At 32.3% G+C, this 13,062-nt stretch overlaps 1 non-coding gene across 1 annotated transcript; it reads left to right on the top strand.

Moving 5' to 3' along the window:
• The first annotated feature begins 12,391 nt into the window (after positions 1–12,391).
• Positions 12,392–12,841, top strand: LOC102665351 (uncharacterized). The gene is made up of 3 exons (XR_005887336.1): positions 12,392–12,475; positions 12,548–12,616; positions 12,715–12,841. It is a non-coding gene; the product is annotated as an uncharacterized protein (transcript).
• The last annotated feature ends 221 nt before the right edge of the window (positions 12,842–13,062 follow it).

The following is a 13,062-nucleotide window of genomic DNA, read 5'->3' on the forward strand; positions in this document are numbered from 1 at the left end:
GTAATGAAAACACAATCAAATTGGCAATAAGATAAATAATAGAGACAACCATAAAAATTAAATAAAAATAAAGAGTTGTCTACCAATTTATTTATTTATTTATTATTATTATTATTATATTTGTTCATTTATTATTTTAGGGTCAAAGTCAAATTGCATACATGGAGAAAGGGGTGTAACTAGCAATATTTATTTTATTTCAGGCTAGGCCCAAAAAGCAAGGGGTGTATGTGTAAAGTCAGCTGGTGTAATTAGTGGTATTTATTTTATTTCAGGCTTTAATCAAATGGGTTAAGCCCAAATGGAACAGGGTGGATGTGTAAAAAAAGTGGTGTATGACTATTCAACTTTTTTTTTTCTTTTTTCGGCTCTTTTTATTGGGCTTAGATTAGAACCGGATTTGACATTTCTATGAATTTAAGTTTGTTCTGTTTTAAGTTTGACATGATAGTTATTGAACAACTTCTACTGTTTTAAGTTTGACATTTCTATCCATGCAAACTTTGGTATGAGCTGAATAAGTTGCATCATATTTTAGGAAAAGAAGCAAATAGATGCAGAAGGCCAAAACTTTGGTATGCTTTATTATATATGACAGTAGTAGAATTTTATAAATCGAATTGTCTTTAAACTGTACTGCTTATACAGTTGTGCAACTGAAATTAATTTTCTTTAAATCGAACTAGTTGAATGCTATTGGAATTGAAAGAAACTCTATGAATTTAAATTTGTAATGAAGTTAGATATTAAAAAGAAATTAAAATGAATTACCAAGAAACTTAGTCAACTGATTTAAATTCTTTCGTGAATGATGAAAGAGGATTATGTTTTGATTTTTGGGATTGTTTAAGTAACGACCTAACTTTCGCCTAATTCAAACACCTGTGCTCAAGTCTAAGATCATTTTTGGCTAAAGTAGTTCAATTCTTTGACAATAAACCTTTTTAATATCATACAACTTAATTCCTTAAAATGAAATCATATGATACTAAGGTAAAAAAACACAACGAAATTCATAGCTCAAACACCAATTGTTTCCTATTTCTACATAATCAAAGAGCATAGTCAAAAATCAAGAAGCAATAAGCAAACAACTCATTTCCCAATATTATGAAGATTCATCAACTTCATACAAAACAATAAGTTAAGATTTAAAGGACAATCTATAAACAAAAATGCCTAGAAAAAGAAAAATAACTAGATCACAATCCCAATTGGCTCCCTCAAGCCCTAGCCCAAAGAAAATTAGCAACCCATTATTAACTCAAAATATATAAGACACATAAGATCCCTTAGTCATCTACTTTTAAAGAAAATAAATCTAGAAGCCTTCCTTTATTCTCTCTCCAAATCCAACTGTGAGAGATGCCTTGTCACCTTCAAAAGTGGCTCTTTGCATCTTTCCCCATCAACAAGCTGGCAACTATAATCCAGATTTTCTCTGCCAAAAATTAAGATATCCTTCAAAAGTGTTCCTCAAATAGAAATAATAAGAGAATAAAGAAAAATATGAAATCCCATGAAAATTATAAAGCTAAAAAGCTTAAGAATTTGAAAATGAGATAGAAAAACTACCCTCAAACTTATGCTCAATTTGACACTTAATAATTTCCAAGGAGAAAAATGATATATAAAAAAGGAAGAAAAATAAACATTATTCGTATGTAGTTTTGCTATCAGAAAATAAGTAAAAGTTTTATAGACTACTCAGCCACTTAACTTTTATTACAATCACCGTTTATTACATTTATTTAACTAATACGAAATTATATAAAATTAAATATATTAATATTAATGATGTCATTTTAAAATTCCAGTAATTAAAGTTAATAATAGTAAAACTCTTTCAGTGCATTATATACTTTTTAAACAAATAATTTATCAAAAAATCATAATCTAACTATTAAGAGAATCATAAATGATTTTTAGTTTTAATGATGTCATTTTGAGATAAGAAAATATCAAGATTTAGATTGGAGATCTTTCCTCGAATATATATGTACAACTCATTCAATATATATTTTCCAAGCATCCTATCGTTATTGAATATTTAATTAGAAATTAGTATTTTATAAACAATTTAATCTATATTTCAGAAATGCAATAAAATTATACTTGTTCATTTTTTTAGACCTGCATGTTCATCTTTTGTTAAACTAGTTTAGTCAAAGATATATCTTTACAGTGTGGTGACCATAAACACAGGAGAAAAATCAACTAAGTATTGGAACTGTGAAGGCTAAAACATTACTACCTGCTATCCTCTATGGCATACTTGAAAACTTTCACTGCTGTCATGACATAAATAGCATTTGATAAATTGCTTAAGAACATGAAATAAGCATGTCTCCAAGAATGCTTTATTAGGATTTTGCCAAACACGCCCCAAAAGCTCATGACAAATCCAATTGATGAAATACTGATGTAAAATTCACTAGTGAAAAGCAATTTATCCTCATAAAGTTTAACTATGGGATCTTGTTCTGGATCCCCATTAATACACAATTTTTGAAGTGGCGGTCCACAGAGATCAATATTATCTTCATAACTTGAGGCATCGAAACTCTGTAATTGTGTGCCGATTGGAATTTCTCCTGATACCTTGTTATGTGATAAATCTAGCACAGAGAGTCGATCAATTTTAGTAAGACTCGAAGGAATTGAATCAACTAGTTGGTTTCTTGACAAATCGAGAAAGTCAAGTGATGTTAACTTTCCAATATTTGAAGGAATTTTCCTAGTCAAATGGTTTCTTGACAAATTCAAGGAAACCAATCCAAATAAATTCTCTATTTCCATGGGAATTTCTTCTGAAAAGTGATTGCTTGAGAGATCAATGCTTTTTAAAAGTGATAATCCATTATCCCCGAACATTTGTTCTGAACCTTTCCACATCAACAATGCATTCAAATCGTATGACCAATTGCCTTTAAAACCAGTGGTGTTAACAAAATACCAATGACCTTGATAATCTCTTGAACAAGTCTTTTGAGCCATTGAAGTGAAATTTTTTATGCATTTAAGAATTTGCCCAGATAAATTGTTTAGGGACAAATCCAACGGATGAATGATTTTTAGATGACAAATCTGTAATGGTAAACTTCCATGGAAATTATTTCTTCCCAAACTTAAAAACTGTAACTCTTGTAATTCGCTCCCAATCCAAGTAGGTTTAAGTCCTGATAATATGTTTTCTGCAATATCTAACATCACTAACTTTTTGCAATTCCTCAAGGAGAAAGAGATTTCGTCTGTTAAGTCATTGCTTCTCAATAGAAATGTTTGAAGTTCAAGAAGTGATCCCAATGATGTCGGAATCTTTCCCGAAAAGTTGTTGTAACTCAAATTTAAACAAGTCAATGACTTGAAATGGCTCCAACAATCCAGAATTTGTGCGGATAATTGATTACTTGAAAGGTCTAATCGGTATAAAGTTTCAATGGTACCATTGGCCGGCGCATAAAAACGAATGAGAATCTGAGAATTTATTATTGGATAAATCAAGAAATACGAAACCTCGTAAAAATGGTGGAATAGGACCCTCAAATTGGTTTGATTCAAGAATTAGGGAACGTTGACTATACTTTAGTGGAAAATTTGGAATCATACCCTATAGATAATTGTATGAAAGATCTATTTCCATCCCCTTGTGCACAACTAATTTAGCCCATAACCACTTTCGAACAAAATCTGATATTCCAGTGTTTGAAATGTCAATATAGCCAAAGTCATTTTGTGTTTGCAACCATTTGGGAAATGTCGGACCTAGCTTGCAAGATCTCAATCCTATGTACCTCAATTGAAAAGATGGGACCCATTTTTGGCTAAATTCCAGAACCAATGAGTTATCAGATAAATCCAATTACCATAATGTAGACATATTAGCAAAATGCGAGTCAGTGATGACACCTTTCTTCGATGAGTTTGAACTCAAATCTAGTTGTTTTAGGTGAGTTGGAAACCGAATATCTTCAGAAATTGCTCCATTGAGCTTGTTAAGATATGATAAAGGAATATTATTCTTAAAGATGGGAACATTGAGAGGGTGTTGGGCAGAGTGTCACTGATTTGATTCATGCCCAGATCTAATTTTTCCAATGGGTAATGGATTATCGGTGGAAGATTTCCACTCAAACTGTTATTGGATAGGTACAGTGAGCGCAAAATACTTGCATTTTGAAGTGATTTTGGAACTCCACCCTTTAATTAATTCCCTGATAGATATAATATTTCCAACTTCAAAAACATTGAGAAGTCAGGCAGAATGCCAGGGATTTTATTCCAACCTAGATTTAGTTCTCGCAATGAGTATCTAGAACACCCAGACAAGTTATTGAATATCACCCTCAGTTCTTCACTCAACTTGTTAAGAGAAAGATCCAATGACTCCAAAGTACATGTACTCCCAAATGATTTTGGAACAACACCTTCATAAGAGTTTGATCTAATGGACAAAAATTCCAACTTGAACGACAATCTACTGCCTTCAGGTATCTTTCCACTTAATTGATTACTATCAAGAACCAATGATTTTAGAGATGAGAATACTAAAAGGTCAGGTAAAGAGCCAGTGATTTGATTATATGTCAAATCCAATTCTTGTAATGAGTGTCTAACACAACCACTAGACAAATTATGAAGAATTGATGGAAGGTCTTTAGTCAAATTGTTTTCCGACATGTATAATGTGACGCTCTCTACCTCAACATATATATAAATAAATAAAATATATAAAAATATCGGTAACCAAATTTACACGGATAAAAGGTTCACGTTTATTTCACTATTATCAATTAAAACTTATTAAAACATATTCGACTCAAAATAAGGCCGTCAAAATTTATAAAAATATTTTGTTAAATAAAATAGACTAACATCATGCAATTAATATAAAAACTTATGTCCCACTGTCACATCCTATCGGAGCATTGTATCCCAACGTCCTTCAGCATAAGGTTCCTTAAAGCGATTCACCTAGTCATCTGCTCCCCCGAACACAAAGTTCAAGATCATCACAGGATCCAAATACAAATAACACAAGGAGTGAGTTATCACATTCCTAACTAATAGAGAAGCAAAACAACTAGATACACATATCATATAAACAAAATAAAACTTGCTTAAATATAACTCACATAATTCCACCACTTTGTCATTCAAAATTCACCTTTCAATCTTCAATCATCAATCACATTACACAAGAATCACACACTCTGATCAAGACATAATAACACATCAATTTCATAATAAACAATTAGCAAGCGTATGTAATAGTTATGCTAAGACTCAATCCTATATGCAATGTGGTACCATGTCAGTGAAAAACCACCCCGGGGTGCTTAGGAGTACATAACAAGACACATCACACAATGGGTTTGTCAGGTCTCTCTCACCAAGTAAGATCATAGGAAGACCAATCAGGGTCACGATGTTTTGCGAGAATGCTCTAACCATATGGGATCAGCGACTTAAAGGAGCATTCAAACCCGGTGACCCCCAAGGCCTACACTCCGAAGAGTCCGTCAGGGCCTCTTCCTCCTGATTCAGGTCCAACCCCATAAAATCATTTTAGCACACAAACTCTATCTATGAACTGTACAAAACACACGACTCCTTAATTGTTCTCAAAATAGTTTTAACTCGTCGCCCTAAAAGGGACTTAACATTAACTCGTCGTCCTAAAAGGAACTTAGCATTAACTCGTCGCCCTTAAAGAGACTTATAGTCGTGCGATTGTATAATTCATAGTTCATAACTCAATGCACACAATATCTCAATCACGTGCATACTCAGTTTATCACATACACTTGATCTCAATCACAATGGTATAATCTCAATTACAATACTATAATATCAAAGCAACATGCTATTCCACAATTAATCACATATTTCATTCATAGACACTGCTCATGAATTATACAATACCCACAACCTCACACTCGTGTTTTCAAACACATTTAACACATTGCGCTACAATTTAACACTGGTTCCTAAATAGGAAACCTACAATTTCTCCTTAACACTGCGCATCAACACTTTTTTTCAATATCAACACTGGTCGGGTTATTATACAATTCATAGCTCACAACGTAATCATTGTCACATAAGTGTTAAACACACACACTTATTTGCAACCAAATATTATTCCCACAATTTAACATCTCATAACTCATATGCACATCACACAATAATCATATTTGCATGACACAAAACACACACACATATATATATATAGTAAATCAAACTATATTATTTTTAATAAAAAGTTTTCATAATAATTAATTTAATGTTACATCAAAAGAAATTATCACTAGGTATTAACCTTACAACTTTATTTAATTTATTATTTTAGTATTACAATAAATATATACACACATGTTGATCATCATCGTGGAAAAATATAGAAAAAGATAATAATTCATATAAAATAAATCATTAAAAATAATACTATTTAGAATATAATTCACGTTAATAAAAATAGCTCAATTTTTTTTAAGGGTTCACACTTAACACAAGAATACATTAATTTCACAACAATTTCTCATTGGGACATCAAATGGTTCATCAAACATATATAATTCATATATAATTCATAGTTATAATTATAAGGACAAAATAAAAATTGCAGAAACACTCAAAAACCCATTTCATTTGATACTCAAAGGATCCCTACACATGTTCTCAGTAATCCCCAATTGTGAATAACTCATCCCTTACCTCTAGGCGGACTCACGTGTCTTCTGAAAGCGATAGCGGCATCTCTAGCAATTTTATGAGATTTCTCAATTTTTCCTCTGATTGCTCTGATAGAGTTCCCAAACGTTAGAGAGAAAGAGAAGTGATTGAATCCTCCATTCTGTACTGCTTCGTGCGATGCATATTTCTCCCTCCACAGACATTTTTTGCAAATCCCAATGGTGGAGGTGTGCGGAATTGGATCGCGAACAACATATCAAAATTTTACGACAATCCAACGGTTAATGAAACCGGGATCGTAGTTTTACCGAGACAACTTTGGATTTATGCGGGAAAGGAAAAGGTTACGATGCGAAGGGTATTTCTCTCAACTCAGATATGATATCAACATTCCCAACGGTGAGAATGCGGTGCAAACTTGGTGCTTAAATTTCATTACGATTCAACGGTAAATGAGTTCGAGATCATAGTTTTTCTGAGACAGGTTTGATGGTTTGCGGGAAAAAGAGAGGATTTTGAGAGAAGAAAAGAAAAAAATGAAAATGAGGCGAAGAGAAAGCATTTGACTTAACATAATTATTTATACCAGCCTATTATTTACTCTATATTTATTTATTTTTACTAATTTTTTTTTAAAATTTATTTAAGAAAAAAATGGGATGTTACATATAAAATATAGAGAATGTAAGGTGCATACATTCATGAAGGACTTGAAAACCTCACCCTTGGATCTATTAAAGGAGAGGTCAAGGTGCTCAAGTGAATTGAAGACCATGCCAAAATGATTTGATGATGTGGAACCCTCAAGACGTTACTACTAAGGTCAAGCTCAACAAGCTAGGTTGGAAGTGACGTTGGACAGCCACGGGAGTATCATTGATGACATGAAGGTATTCCCAGAAAGATCAAGGAGGGAAAGGGAACTAGAAAAATTGAATTTAGTGTGCCTCAATGAAAGGATAAAATGATCGGAAAGGCTACAATGAATTAAACTTAGTTCTCTAAGTTTTGGTAGCTTGGCAATCATTTGGAGGCAGCCATGAGAAGTGTTGAGATTAGATATGGAGTGGAAGGAAAGATGGGTTAAAGAAATGAGATTAGACAGCCAATGATCTCCATCGCCAATTTTGAGAGCACCATCAACGTCATTGGCAAGATAAAGCTTCTGCAAATTTGAAAGGTTCCCAAGTTGGGACGGTATACTTCCTTCAAAAGAATTGTAGCTGAGATCAAGATGCTGCAACTGGGAGAGATTTCCAAGTTGAGGTTGGATTGAACCCTCCAGATAATTATTCCCAGCAAGATTTAAGTATTTCAAATTAGAAAGAGAGCCAAACTGAGTTGGAATTTTCCGCCAAAATAACAATATGACAGATCAAGGTATCTCAAGTTGCTCAGAGAACCAAGAAACTCTGGGATTCCTCTCTCTAGAAAAGAATTCGAACTGAGGTCTAAATAGTATAACTGTTGCAACTCCATCAACGACTTGTGGATCTCTCCCCTCATATAACGTTGCGAGACAATTCCATATGCATAATTAATTTCACCGTGAAGGTCGAGCATTAGAATATGGGAGGTGAGGTAATTGATCAAATAAATTCAATATTAGAATTAGAATGATACTGGTGAGTTTAGCACTGTATATATATTATTCTCTGTTGAAAAAGTTAGTTTCGCCATATTATATATAGATGTAAAAGTTAGTTTCGCCATATTATATATAGATGTTTATATACATTGCAAGATACTTATAGTCCTAAATAAAAAAAAAAAAAACTAATTATGAAAGGCACCGCTTCGGGAATTATGCGACCTTGTTGATTTCTTTTTCTGTGATGGTGAAAAGTTGATCAAATAAATTCAATATTAGAATTAGCCATGCATATATATAACATCGGGATGGTTAATGGAAGACACATTTGTCAACAGTTAGGCCACTCATATACTGAGTCATTCGCCCATAATTTCTTCCAAGTATCCAAGTCTTCTTCGGTACATCATCAGTCTCAACAGTCATTTTCATAGATTTTTTTATAAAATATTTTACCATTTCTAAAATAGAAACTAGCAAAATTTTGTCATGACCCTAAATCAGTTTATCTTTTCTAGAGCTAACTTTTTAGCATTTCTACTGATCATAAAACAAACTAATTAATACCAACAACTAAAGCAAGCAATGCATTAATGCATATCCTAATTACTCGGCCAGAAAATTAGTTACAGAAATATATATAGATAATTAGATATATCAGCCTCAGCAAAAAAAAAAAAAGATAATTTTTCTGGTTCTATTCCAGTTTAAAAAATATAGTGTAGTAGTAGTAATAGTTACTACATATCTTGGCTTAATTAAACAAGCAAGAGCTGCACCTCTTCCACGATCTCTTGAGAATAAAAATCTTCAAGGTTAACTATTAGAAACAATAAATATCTGTTTGAGTGGAGTGTAAATCATACTCTAGACTCTAGTACACTTTCCTTGTCACTGGAAAGTCCGGTAACAACAAGAGGGAAGGACTCGAAAAGGGCACCAAGAGTATCAAACAGACTAAACATACACAAAGAGGAACAAAGTAGAGGGAAACATAACAAAAATTGAATTTCATCGTTAACAGGAAGCTGAATATTAAGTCATGAATAAAAACCACACAAAGCCAAAGCCTTAACAAGACATTATATTAAACCAAAAACCTCTGCAGAATTTAGATACTTTGCATTCTTTAATAACTGGTTCTTTCAAAAGTTTAACATTTTTGTATCAAATGGTCCAAAGGTGTGCGCGCGCGCGTATAAAATTAATATTCATAGACCTTAAAACAAATCTTAAAAATTATGTTTGATCTTGCTTTTTTGGCTAGAGTGGAAAGCTTAGCTTTTCTGTTTGGGACACCACTACAAGGACTATTAACAACATATTTTTGTTAACACATAGTAAAAATATTATAAAAATTTAATAAAATGTTAAAAAAATATTAGAAACATTTATTTATATTTTTTGATATTTTTTAAATGTTACTATGGTGGAGAACATGAAGGTGGTTTTGGCGTTGAATGAGGACAGAGATGGGTTTGTGAGTGGGACTGAGTTGGGGGACTGAGTTAGGGAAATCATGAACTCGGTCTAAGGAAAAGAGATTAGACAGAGGGTTTTTGAGGTGAAAATAGGTGCCAAGAAAGCGAGAGTAGATCCGAGGCTCTTCACTTGTTGCGTTCCAAAGGTTGGTTAAGCTGTGGAAGCAAACTTTTATATATATATATATATATATATATATATATATATATATATATATATATATAATGTGATAAATAGAGAAAATTAAAATAGTGGAGTGTTTATTCTGCGTTAAGTTATGGACCAGAGGTTGATCCCTTGTCACACTCGTCTTTTCTTTAATTTTGCCTTTTCGCATCTTGTTATACTATTGTGCTTTAGTTATTAAAAAAGAAAAATAAAATAATGTAGAGTGGTGATGTAAGTAAACAATTAATTACTATTTCTATAAATTTTGGATTATATATATATATATATATATATATATATATATATATATATATATATGTTAATAAAATTATCCTATATTATATTTTTTATAATTAAACAACAACACGAAATACCTTTTAACTATTGTCCATCCATTTGTCACCACTTCCAAAAAAGAAATGTTGTCGTAACACTCATTTTTGTATAATATATTTTTTATCATAAATGAAATATTATTTTATTAATTCTCACCCAACAAGATGTATAAGGTACGGGAATGGGTTGACCAGCCTAGACTATAAAAAGAAACACTCAATATTAAATAAATCATACTTAAATTAAAGTGCATGAGCCATGAATATTTTTTGTTTTTAAATTTAGAAAATTAATATGATACTCCATCATTGTTTAAAATTTAGAACCTTTTTTAATTTTAAGTTGGTTTGACTAATACTATTTACTTATATATTTTCAAGAACCTTACCATCGAATTACTTTGAATCAAAGTTGGTGTTGTTAGATATTACTGACTTCTCAGTGAAGGTAATTTCTCATGGCTTCTATTTTTATTTGATTTATCTGGTCGAATACATATTTTCTTACCTTTTACGTTTTCCCTTGTACAGTTGCAGAATAAATTTGAATGTTCTAGAAAAGAACCACTAAGTTTACTCTGCACCATTCTGTCATTCTTGACATGTTCTAGAAATCATGTAATTTTTTGTTCATAGTGATATTTTTGTGACTTATTTGCTTCTGTTTACACAGTCTTTCAAAAGGTCAATATCCGAGGCCACTTTTGGAGCGAATGTCTGGATTGTTTGGTTCCTTTTCAATGATTTCTTCAACAGAAGAAACAAAACGTACTAAAGGAAATAACAGTCAACTTTTACAGTATGAAATTTTTTGTTCTATAATTACCTGTTATAGAGTTTGGTAGTTGAAGACTTCAAGATATGAAAGATTTTATAATGCATGTATTGCTTTGACATCTGGTAAGTTCCAATCCTTCATATTATATAAATAGCACTTCTTCCCAATGTGGTCCAACATTCCCATGTTAAACTTTAGAACTATAGGTTACCTTATTAAGAAAATATGGGGTTGCTAATCTGAAAGATTAATTTGAACATCTACTTTTTATTCTGTTGTGTACCCTGCAAGCTTCTTTTCAATGTACTGCTTTAAATAGTAAACTAACCGGTCAATTTCTTAGTTCATCTGTAAAGATGAAAGGTATTGATACTATTTCCAAGGAAGTTTGTAGAAGTTTTGAACTAGGGTTAGCAAGAAGAAATCTGATACATGAAAATCCATATTATGAATTTATGATTATTCTGCAAACTCTAGGAGGAAAATAGTCTCTCTACAAGTTTCTTGTTTAAACTATGGTAAATGTCATGTAGCTGAATGCTAGATGCCTTGTCTTGTTTTCACTAATGCATGAAATATCAATGTTCTCCTCCAACATTTTGCTCACTTCTTTGAATTATGTTTGCAGCTCCTTTAAAGCGCACAAGTAGTTTTTGTTTTGATGAAAAGCTCTTTGTGCAGTCACTTTACAAGGTGATTTAATTACTGAAAACATACGTAAATTGTATCTAACGTCAACCTTTGTTGGCAAAATTTACATGAGATGAGTATATGAAAGATATTCAGTTCCAAGATAATAGAAACCACCTTGCTAAAGTTTGTAGCAAATGACATTGATTGTGATGACTTGAACTCAATCTGCCATGCAGACACTATCTTACTCAGTAATTATATTGAAGAAATTGAAGTATCTGCAATATCTTACCATTTGATCCGGAGTACCGAAATGGAAAGCTAGTTATATCAGCCAATAGGTAAATACTTGTCCAATGACTATGTAAATTAATTACGTACGTGACCAGATTTTCTAGTTACTGATCTTGGATATGAACAGTTTGTCCCATGGATTGAGTCTGTTCCAGTAAGGCAAGAGTAGTGGGAATCAGAAGACAAATTAATCTAACAAGGAACGCGTGTTTACATCTATTTATCACCACAGGAATAGCGGATAAGCACAAGGAAAAACAATGGTGGAGAGTGCCTATCAATATTTAATGTTTTTCAGTTATACTATTATTGCTCTTGTAACTTGTGAATCATAACTCTCTTGCCTTTTTATTGTTGAACAGGATCTTGGTTGGTCTTCCATCTGTTGAGTACAGGGAAATGATCTTGAAGACTCTTTTGGCTAAAGAAAAACATAAAAACTTGGACTTCAAAGAGCTGGCAACCATGACAGAAGGATATACTGGAAGTGATCTTAAGGTGAATTTTGGTGGCAATTTACTGGTTTTATTTTTTTGGGGAAAATAAATTGATGCTAATTTCTGTGAACAGAATTTGTGCATCACTGCGGCTTATCGACCTGTTAGAGAGCTAAGACAGCAGGAGAGAATGAAGGACATGGTAGTTATTAAACAGCTTCTACTATTTTAAGTTTAACATCTATGTCCATGCATACTTTGGTATGAGCTTAACTAAATATCTATTCCATGATATATTAGGAAAAGAAGAAAAGAGAAGCAGAAGGCCAAAGCTCTGAGGATGCTTCAAACAATAAAGATAAGGAAGAACAAGAAATTACCCTGACACCTTCAAACATGGAAGACATGAGACGGGCTAAGAGTCAGGTACGGTGAATTTAAAATTTCTCTCAAATGGTTTTGGAGTACTTGATTTGGGAATTTGTACAATACTGCACGAAGTATTTAAAAGTGGATATTTGTTAAAATCGAGGAATTAAAAAATGCTGGTTCAATTGAATACGGCGATGGATATATGGCACTAGGGTCATCTGATCCATTTTTATTTCCACTTAAAATGGTAACTTGTACATGTAAGTTGTAACCAAG

This window comes from Glycine max, chromosome 12 (genome assembly GCF_000004515.6).
Source record: "Glycine max cultivar Williams 82 chromosome 12, Glycine_max_v4.0, whole genome shotgun sequence".
NCBI lineage: Eukaryota > Viridiplantae > Streptophyta > Magnoliopsida > Fabales > Fabaceae > Glycine > Glycine max.